This window comes from Hemibagrus wyckioides, linkage group LG05, assembly GCF_019097595.1.
Source record: "Hemibagrus wyckioides isolate EC202008001 linkage group LG05, SWU_Hwy_1.0, whole genome shotgun sequence".
NCBI classification, from domain to species: Eukaryota; Metazoa; Chordata; class Actinopteri; order Siluriformes; family Bagridae; genus Hemibagrus; species Hemibagrus wyckioides.
Window position 1 is genome coordinate 19,938,378 of NC_080714.1, and position 11,386 is coordinate 19,949,763.

The window sequence follows — 11,386 nt, forward strand, 5'->3', positions numbered from 1 at the left end:
CTATTAAATATATATATATCAGCATTGAGAATAGCCAGATTTAGCCGGATCAGCCTCAAACTGAACTGGTTGCTGAATGGATAATAGATCCAGGGAAGGGAAGACAGAAGTAGTAGTCTATCATGCTTGTGTTGTGCTGCTGTCTCAGTGTTGTGCTACATGATTCCTGTGTTGTTTTCTCCAGCGGAGTGGATGGGTGTTTATTGAAATGTTTACTGAGCCTTTCAAACATGCCGTTTTTTCTCGAAATTCCTTCTCCCACTCACTCTCCTTTTCACCCAGTGTTTTTACAGTCTCACTCAGGACATCACACCACCCAGATGCATGGTATACAGACCATGGTATACCCATTAAAATACTATATTTATATTCTTTGTTTGATTATTATTTATCTTCTAGATTTTAAAAATATTGTCATAATTTGAGGCATTCAATCTGTTCATTCAACCTGCTACTTAAACACGTTGTGTATGTATGAATGTAGTAAGGATGTAAGTGAATATGAAAACATTATTCAGAATAAACATATTTGAAAATATAGATATGAATAGGTAGTGTTTTTTTTTTTTTTTTTTACGTACCACAAATGTTGGCATTTGGGACAGGGATCATAGAATAGTGTCACATAAGTTTTTACTTTCATATCGGTGGGTCTGAGCAATACAAAGAAACACCATTAGCACACTCAACCTTAGTTACTGCCTGGTCAGGGACAGGGTATTGTAAATTAGGCTACTAGTTTAATACAGAGTATCTAATAAATTTTGTAATAAAATAATGGTATAAGTGGGACAACCCCCACACCCACTTTGGTTTTAGAACTGAATACAGATACAGAAATAAATATTTATGGCACCAAACAGATACAGATATGGATAGTGATATTGTGTTACAGCCATAATGTATGTATGTATGTATGTATGTATGTATGTATGTCAGTATCTTTCAGTTTTTTCTCTTACTCTGTTGTCTTTTTCTCCACAGCAGCTGTTAAAAGGTAGAAAATATGACTTTGTAAACACATTAAAAGTCTGTTTATGGTTAAATAACTGCAGCAGTTTAAACACTTTTGAGAAATACAGAGGAAGCCATCGTTTAGGCGTCCCTGGTTGTGCCTGTTTATTTTGCTTGGGGAGTTCTCTGTTTGGAAAGTCCGATAGATCCGTGGAAAAAATCAGCTTTAGGATGATGATGATGATGTTGTTGTTGATGATGATGATGATGATGATGATGATGATGATGATGATGAAGGAAATGTCAGACAGGAGACAGCTAGAACATCTCAGCTTTTTTCTATGCATGTATGAGAATATGTGCTTAGCTGAGGTGTGACCCAGAATTTGTTAGTCATGGAAATCATAAAATAAGTTGTTGTTCATGCTAAAGCTGAGTCAGAGATTAGCAGCAGGATGTAGGAACTCCATATTAGGAGTAAAATAAGCATTATGAATTATAAGGTTGAACTCGATGACTGTAGATAAATGTCTGGCCCTAAATGTCTGTTATCGATCTTAGTGAGGGACTGTTTCAGCAGCAACATAACTCAGGCCATGTGGGAGTGTGCGTCAGATTGGTGTATGTATGTGCCTGTGTGTATGTATGTGTGTGTGTGTGTATATGTACAGGTACTTTAGGTCTGTGTGAGAATCATAGCTCTGATTTATGACGCCTAACACAGACGGAGTGTGCGAGCATTAACAGGCACTGCCGATTACAAACCTACAGTTTGCACAAAAGCACAAACCTGCTGTAAGCATGTACTTCCTTACCCACACACAAATATGTACTCTTTGCTATTTAACAACACTTAAATATCCATAAATATAGCAGACGTATGTGAAAACATGACATTTTATCATAGATTTTATTGTACCTAGTATATTAGATGTATCATAATGGTTTAGAAATAAAGATAAACTGTGAACTGCTTTGTTCCTTGTGTCTGGAGTACAATTAAGGGCACATATTTTGTACCTGTATGTATCTTTAAACATTTAAATACAATTCATTGACCTTTGGGCACTACTGCAATGAAGCAACTTTACTCCTCTAATTAAAGGTATACTAGATGCACCTTCTTATGTAAAAGATAAGCCCGAAAGATACAAAACATGGTACACTATCTTGATTCTGACAGATAAACAGGCAAAGTTTCATTCTCTGTTTTCACTGAGATATAAATTTAGGGACAGTGGGCTTCCTTTGCATCACTCTGCTTAACGGTTTGCCGTGTCAGGTGACATCGCCACACACATTTCAGTGTAATAAAAGCGTGGTGGAAATACATATAAAATACATATTTTTATATTTGTTATATAGCAGGAAACTACAGCTGGAAACAACTCATATAATATTTATGCATAGTAAATACTTACTATGTATTACTTATACTTACTTATGCATAGTAAATACTCTGAGGTATGTCCTTTTTACAGGAACCATGAATTTGTAAGCCTGTGTGTGTGTGTGTGTGAGAGAGAGAGAGAGAGAGAGTATAATGACCCTGAGTGCCTCCTCCTCCATCTCTTTCTGCCTGTTGTTGTCCATCCTGATCTATTCACCCCTGGAATTTACCCACCATTCCCAGTCACTGTTGTTTGCCACCGTGAATTTCAACCCAGATCCACTAAAAGATTTTAAAATCACCTGCTACATCCTTTCACAGCACTGTCTATTCCCCAATACCGCCTCAATGATCATTAATGCTCTCTTCCTTCATTTCTTTCTGTCCATCTCCCTTGTTTCTGTGTGTCCTGATCGCTTGTCTCTTGCTCACTCACTCACACCTTTGCACAGGGCTGGAATGTTGTGCATTTGACCCCCAGGCCTGGAGGCAGCACATACATAAACAAGAATGAAAGAAAAAAACCTACACTTATCAAAACATTGCCATGCACATCGGTTATCGCACTCGCTCTTATCAAAGCATTGTTGTTTACACAAATCCGTTGTCACACACATGCATACACTACACTTGATCTAAATGATGCATTGCATATTATTTATGGGCTGTGCATGAGCTAATGTTATGGCAGTTGTGGTTTGGAAAAGGGAGTTTTGACGCAGTTTGACTCAGAGCACCTTGTGCTGGAATGTTTTATTCAGAGTGAATCGGAACGGACAGGACAGGACAAACTCATCATCCTCTGTGGTCCTCTGACTCAGAGGGGTTTAGTTTGTGTATATGCTGTGGAGATGTATATTTGTTTCTGTGTGGAGGTGTAGTAATGGACTTTTTGTTGTGTTCACTGGTCACACCCGTGCTTTCACATAAACAGCAGTTAAACTATAAATCTGCAGGCTTACATTATAATGAGACACACCCTCACCCTCTGTATGGACGTCACTGTATATTATAAATTAACGGTATTTCTTACACACACCCAGATTTGAGTATACTATATATTATATTCCCATAGACAGAAAGCCTTAGTTAGACACACATCATCAGCAGCAGAGCAGTGTTATACTCCATTACCTTTTCTTTTAGCTGAATGGATAAATCCTAAGTGCTGCTATGAATTAGGATCATTAGAAGGAAAGAGCCTGCTATGTTTTCCTTAGTGTATTGAGTCGGAAATTAGGATTCAGAAAACCATTATTACCATTATTACTAGAGGTAGCCAAAAAAAAGTTCTGGTTTATTAGAAGCATGTTGGGGTAATAATGTACCCAGTAAGTAACAAATAGGACATAATGTTCTGAAATGTTTGCAATAGTACTAACAGAAATGAGTTTGCAATAATACTAACAGCAATAGCTGACAAAAGAGACTTAGTGAAAAGGGATACAGTAGTTGGATAGATGCATGAATGAATGGATTGATGACTTTTGGACTAGGATTTTGTGGAACTATAATCATCACTGCAACATCTAAACATGGTAAAATAACTTGTCCAAATGAATATAGTCCAAATGATCTAGTATTCCCTATTAAATGATTACAAGAAACAAAATCTAAGATTATTAAGCTTTACATTGTCCTGATTTAGTGACATTTTTTTTTAATAGTTTTTGTGATTCATTTCCAACAAGAAGCAAAATTAACTGCCAATAGAATAAGAAAAGATGAAGCTTAAATATATATATATATATATATATTTGGTTTATTGTAACCTTAAAATAAATGTGTGTCATTTTTTGATTAATCTTTATCTAAAACATCATGGTTTGTTATATTTGATAAAATCATATTTAAAAATGAAAGAAATTATGCTGATACAATATAGAAAATTAAAAAGAGTAGGATTGTTTTGTGGTTTCTAGGTAGATGCAGCCAATTTTGTTCACCCATTTTTAAAAAACGTAGCTGGACAAAATGCCGTAAATGTCCAATTACTAGCCAAAATACTCAACAAGTGACAAGGAAATCAACCAATCATGTCTTATTTGCAATGGGTGGGATATTTTTTTATGGAAAAAAACAACATAATTTCGGATGAGAACTGGCTGCTTCACCGACTGTTGAGTACATCCTAACCATTATGCAATCAGACATTTTATGTACGGCCAATTGGCATGTCTGTGTTGTAAGTCTGAGCCGTAAGATTAAGAAAGTAGGTCACCAAACTTAGCTAATCATATTAGTATGCATCTATTAAAACCAGAAATCCAGAGTTCTTCTGAATTTGGATGTGGAAAAAAATAAGATAATTAAAATGTCTGTTGAACACCTGTTAGCAATAACACATCAGTGAATTACACCGATGTTTACATTGCTACGTAACATAACAGCATAGTAGCTGGTCGTTCATCACAGAAGTTAACTAGCGTGATTTAACGATGGCTGATTCTGGTCCACCGCCTGGCTGAGATTTTCTAAAGCTGACGCTGAATTGTTTTTGCTGGCTTTGGTAGAAAACATCCTCTTCATATTTTAGCATAGCATGCTTGTTTTTGAATTTCCTGAGTCTGACTGGTTTCCATAACAGCATGACTGACAGTAGTGCTAGATGTAATTCAAATCATGTTTATATTAATGCACTAATTAACTTTCGTGTTTGTATCGTAACAACTCATTCAAAAAGACTTGCATAATGGACAAGGCCCTTAATTGAAGGTTAATAATAAACTAATTCTAAAAGCATGCTGTTAATTAACACAAAAACATATGTATTTGGTGATATAGTGAGGCTTTCTGTAGTCTTAAGTATCAGTGCTATGTGGGCAGATGATGCTTTGTGGTCAGCTAACAGCTGTTCATCATTGATTAGTTAAAAACTTGTATAATTTGCAAACTTCTGTGGTATATGAGTAATAAGACAGTTTGTGAAATGTGGTTATTGGGAAATATTGGTCATTTTGGGGCCACATCATATCACCCTGTCATTGTTTATTTCCCTTACTTAATGTGAAGCTCCACAATGTAGTTTGTTTTAATTATTTATTGCTTTATCAGCAATAGGTATACAGATAGGTAGACAGACAGACTGAGACACAAGTAACAAAGGAATGGGGATTCTTGGGTGACCTGTGTGTATGTCTAATCTATGTCTGCATTCCCTGTCTGGGCATTGTGTTTTTACCTTTGGGGTGTGAGTGTGTGTGTATGTGTGTGTTTATGTGTGTGGGCAAAATGCTAGCGATATAATGAATCCATCTGACCTTTTCAACCTCCGCGTCATTCAGAAATCCTAAAGATGAGCTCTACACTGCTTCAGGGCAGCATCAATACTGGCAGTGACACTCCAAACCAAACATAAACACACACACATAGACACACACAAAGAGAAGCCACTATCCAGCAATTAACCCTGAGACTCAACACATAGTAAGAAAGAGAGAGAGGCAGATAGAACGGACAGTGTAAGGAAGGGCCAGAGTTAAAGAATAGAAAGAGGTCAAAGGAGAGATGGATGAAGTGAAAAGAAAGCAGGGGAGAGAAAGAGATAAAGGAAGGGAATGTTAAGGGTGAGGTGAACGAGTGGGAGGGAAGAAAGTAAGAGACGGGAGTGAGAGACATGCCGGTAAAATCTGTTGACGTGCCAGCACTTTGAGATAGATGAATGATTGGCTGGTGTCACACACAGCGGGAGGTCCTTCATACAGATATCTGCAGCCTCAGGGTGTGTGTAAATGACTGAATGTGTGACTCTACACAAACGACCTGTTTTGTTGTTGTTGTTGTGTGTGTGTGCGTGTGTTTATAATCAGTTAAGCTTAGGCTTAATTGGTAACCAAATGCGCGCATGTGTGTATGTGTGTTTTCTGCTGCATGTGTTAATGCTGATGTGTGTGTGTGCGTGTGTGTATGTGTGTTTTTAGGAGTTGTTCTTCCCGCCTAGATTAAGATCATGACTGCTGATAAACATGCCCGTGAGGCTGCTCAGTAACTCTATACTGCTCTCTCACTGTCCCTCGCTCTCTCTGTTTCCTTATTTCTAAATCCACAACCAGATAATTTTCTATCATGTTTCCTGATGTTGTCTATTCTCTCTTGCCTCTCCTCTCCTCTCGTCTCCTCTCGTCTCCTCTCCTCTCCTCTCCTCTCCCCTCTTTTAACCAGCAGTGTGCAAGTTTCTTCATGCACAACCTCTTCCCTGAGGCTCCATCATTATACCCCATCAGTCTCCATGGCCTACATACTCTAGTTCAGTCACACAACATATATTCCTATCCCAGGCATCCACACACTCTTGGAATTTTTCTTTAAGAGTTTAATTCTTTTAGGTAGACTTTACTCAGGAATGCTTAAGAATGACCCTAGCAAACTGCTGAACTTCCTTCAAAGCTAGCTATGGGTTTAGTTATATAGTTTTAAAGCGAACTCAATTCAATTAAACATATAAGTCATATTTCACCTTCTACTTCTCACATTTACATATGTCTGTCCACATGTACACCATATAATGTTGCTTGTGACTATGGTCAGAGCTATAGGCAACATGTCCTCTGAAGCTGGGGATAGTCACATCACTACATATTTGTGCTATGTAGTTTTTCATCACGGCTTCATAATGCACCACTTACTTCTCATATCTCCTCTCAGTATGTCAAAACACCCACTATAAACTGACTATAGAGCATGTGATACTCTGCACAGGTAAAATATTTGGATTTCCACTCACATGCAGATCTGGGTCTAGATTTGGCTTTCCATCCACACTTTTTCACTTCACTTGGCTTCAGATTTCCCCTGGATGGTTAGCCCCTGATTTCCACAGGATGGTTAAGGACCCATGTAACATGTGGTGTCTGAATCCCCTGGAAGCCAAAGATAGGGCAAAGATATCTATGTGCTCACCACCTTGGCACCAAGTATTTGAAAGAATTAGTGTCTGACTCTGATATTGCCTGCACAACGAGATTTAGAGCCTGATTTGAGTTAAATCTGACTTAAGTCCCACTAAATTTGAGGGGAATGTGGTTCATAAAAAAACTTTTTATTTGATAAGGATTTAATTCAAATCATGAAACCACAGGTAGATGATGGTATACTTGTTATATGCTTATTTTGTGTCCATGTGGCCCTCGGTTCCTTACCAGTTTTAAAATGTTTCAACGGTTCCTTACAACAAAGTTGTGATGGCCAGCTAAATAGAATGTCATTAACTAGGTCTGTCGACAGTCAGCTTGACTGAGGGCAATTATTTAGTTTAGATATACAATGGGGCAGCAGATGCACTATTTGGCATGAACACCAGGAAGTGATAGCCCAGATCAGGGAAAGGTTTTGGGAGGTGCAGATGGCCCTTGTATGCCCCTAGGTGGAAGTTCAAGGTCACTAAATTTTGTAAATCATTTGACTGAGTTCCATAAATTTGAATTTGTGAGTATTTCTTGCCTATAGTACTATTTAGACCAGAAATGGGTATTTGGTCCTCAGATGAAAGACAGAAGGAGCTTTTTTGTCTAAGCAGAGGTGTTAATACCTGTATATGGACTGGATGCATGACTCTTACTATGACATGGCCTCTGTAAAGAGTGTCTTTTCCTCATGGACATAATTTAGAGGAGTGCCATTCCAGGAAGGCTGTGCTGCTGCTACCTGAGCAGATACTATAAGGTTATGGATATGGGAGTGGTAATCATCTCTGTGTCCCTTTTTCCTCGAATAAACAGATAATCGCATTACCTGTTTGATATAGTTGGAATACACTGACCAGGCATAACCTGCCTAATATTGTGTTGGTCCCCCTTTTGCTGCCGAAACAGCCCTGATCCATCATTCACGGTGTATTCTGACACCTTTCTATCAGAACTAGCATTAACATTTTTACGTAATTTGAGTAAAAGGTAGCTTGTCTGTTGGATTGGAATACACGGGCCAGCCTTCATTCCCCACGTGCATCAATGAGCTTTGGCCGCCCATGACCTTGTCGCCGGTTCACCACTGTTCCTTCCCTAGACCATTTTTGATAGATACTGACCACTGCAGACCGGGAACACCCCACAAGAGCTGCAGATGCCCTGATCCAGTCATCTAGCCATCACAATTTGGCCCTTGTCAAACTCACTCAAATCCTTACGCTTGCCCATTTTTCCTGCTTCTAACACATCAACTTTGAGGGCAAAATGTTCACTTACTACCTAATATATCCCACCCACTAACAGGTGCCATGATGAGGAGATAATCAGTGTTATTCACTTCACCTGTCACTGTTCATAATGTTATGACTGATCAGTGTATGTTCTTAGTTGGAATACTGTTTCTGTTTGGTAGGGGTAAAATACTGTAGATCACTAGTTATGTATGTAACTTCTATAAACCCCAGATAACCGACAAGGTTCCTTGTTAATTCTACCACATTTGGCAGCCAGAGTGACTTACAAATTGGCTCAGTTTTTATACAGCTTAGCAATTGGGGGTTAACGGCTTTGCTCAGGGGCCCAGCTGTGGCATCATGGTGGTCTTGGGATTCAAGCTCACAACCTTCCGATCAGTAGTCCAGCACCTTAACTACTAAGTTACTGTGCCAGACTAATGGTGTCACTAACTCTCTGTATGCATTCACATGTGCACAAGGGATTATCCAGGTGATTCTCATTGACCATGGTGTTAATCTGGGATTCGTTAAACACCATTTGCATACATAACTAGTATTCCAGGCCAAAAGTGCATCTCCATGTTCTGCCTCAGTGACTACAAGTTTAGACATTTTTTTTTTACTTTAAATAAGCATAAAATCTTGTGCCCTTTGGCTTAAGAGGAACCTTCTCAGGAGGATGTTCAGTGTAGAATTTTATTTAGTTAAGTGAGCTAAACTGATTAGAATCATTTTTATAAATTGTGTCAGTGGCAAAATGGAAGACATTCATTTCTGTCTGGACTTTCCATTTAAAGTCCTACAATAGATGTACCTTTTCCATAAAAGCTTCCAAGTAGAACCCCTTAATAAAGCAAATGTCCTCTATCCAAATACTCCTTACTGTATGCACTAACTCAACTGTGGTTTAAATAAAATATTTAACATTATTTTGTGTGTAATGCACGATAAATAATGAAGTGCTGATGCTATAATATTCTTAGTAATTACTCCCCTCAATTTTTTTCACTCATATGGTATCCGAAGAATTCTCTGTCAAGTTTACGTCTGATGGTCTATTAGTGTCATCACGGAGTAATGCAGCACCAGCAGATGAATATTTAACTCGTTTTGCACCATTCACTCCTAACCCCAATTCTGGTGAAGATACGTCTGCTCCTGGATTCCATCTCATAATGCTGCAGAGCTTCACACCACAGCATTTCTTTTCATGCTTTAAATCTGGTAATAAATGTTGACTCTGATATGGCTGATCATATTTGGCAATCCAATTTTTTAACACAAAAATGGATAATATTTATGAAAACTTCGGGTATCCTCCTAAGTACAGGTTTGTGTGTATATATGTTATTTTATGTCCAAATGACCTGCACTGTCTTGCAAAAGTACAACTCTATTAGGTATTTTGTAAGACTAAAATCATTTAAGTATGGTTCAATCAAAAAATAAAGAAAATATGGGGTGGCACAGGATAACGTTGTTACTGTGGACAACTCCAAAGTCCGCAGTTTGAGCTGAGGTTTCTCTCTGTGGAGCTTTCTCTCCATGTTTACTCCCAAAACATGTCAGTAGGTAGACTTGGACAATTTATTCTGAGCAGAAGCGTAAGTCTTAATACTTTACACTAACACAGTTCACGCTACATAATTTGATACGTGAAATTAAAGCTGTACAATAAATCACCACATTGAAGATTTTTTTTTTTTTTACTATGTTTTGTTGCCAAGACTAACTGCTACCAAATCAACAGAGATCTGGATGACTGAAAACCTACAAAGACTCATGAGGCTGCATCAGGTTACTTTGAGTCAAATTTTACTAACAGACTCCTGGGCCATAATCAACTAGTTACAATCCAGTGTGAATCCGGGAATATGGCATATCAGATCCTCTGTCCATCTGTGTGTTGCTGATGACAGAAGAGTTTGGACAATGCTGTATCATTTATAGGATTTGCTGTCGGCTCCAGTACTGTGGATTTATATATCGGAAAATCAAACCACCACATTGTAATGCTGGCAACACTGAAAGATGCAAAACTCTCAATGATACTTTCTTCTTTGGCTGAAAACAAGGCATTTTTTCCAAGACAAATGATTAACAGAAAGAACAAAGTATCCTGACAAACAATGACAATGAATTTGGGATTTGTTTAAGAAGAAGAATCAACTGGATTCCGTGGATTTGAAAGGCTTTAAAACTGTCCGGGTGTTGGCTGAAGTGGCATGCCATGAGCAAGCGTATTGCTGGGAACTGGTGTTTTTGGTGCCAAGTGCAATGTTTTTTTTTATCCTTTAAATTGCCAAAACACAATTGTACTCCACTAATGTTGGTAAGTGAATTGATAGAACAGGAAATTACTTCTTTCTTCATTATTACAGAGCTTGAGTTGGGAATTTACTAATATTTAGTTAACCACATGTTGAAATGTGGAGTACAGAGATTTTGACATTAATGGAGAGTGAATCACATTAAAGGTATCCATTTCCATGTTGAGTATACAGTATTGCTTGAATGGATAAAAGGAGCAAGCCAGCAAGGAAACAAACAAAATATGAAAAATGCTCAAACTCAGTGGGGTTTTGATTGGACTCTGTTCCAAAAAATTGTATGGCAGGTTCAACAATAAGTTCAACAGACAAATATGAGTTCCTCAAATTGTCTGAAATTGCAAGACTATGAATGATTCATGTACTGTGCATGACTCAGCCTCTCTGATTTCTTCCATAAATCATGTGGAAAGTGAGGGCATATGGTAAACTGGCCAGTCAGCATGCCAGGCTGCCTATTTTCTGGCCGGTGATGTAAACTCTGTCTTTCTCTTTCCTTTTATCCTACTATCTATCTATCTTTGCCTCTGTTTGATTCATTGCCTTTCCAACTCCCTCCCTGTGTAGTCA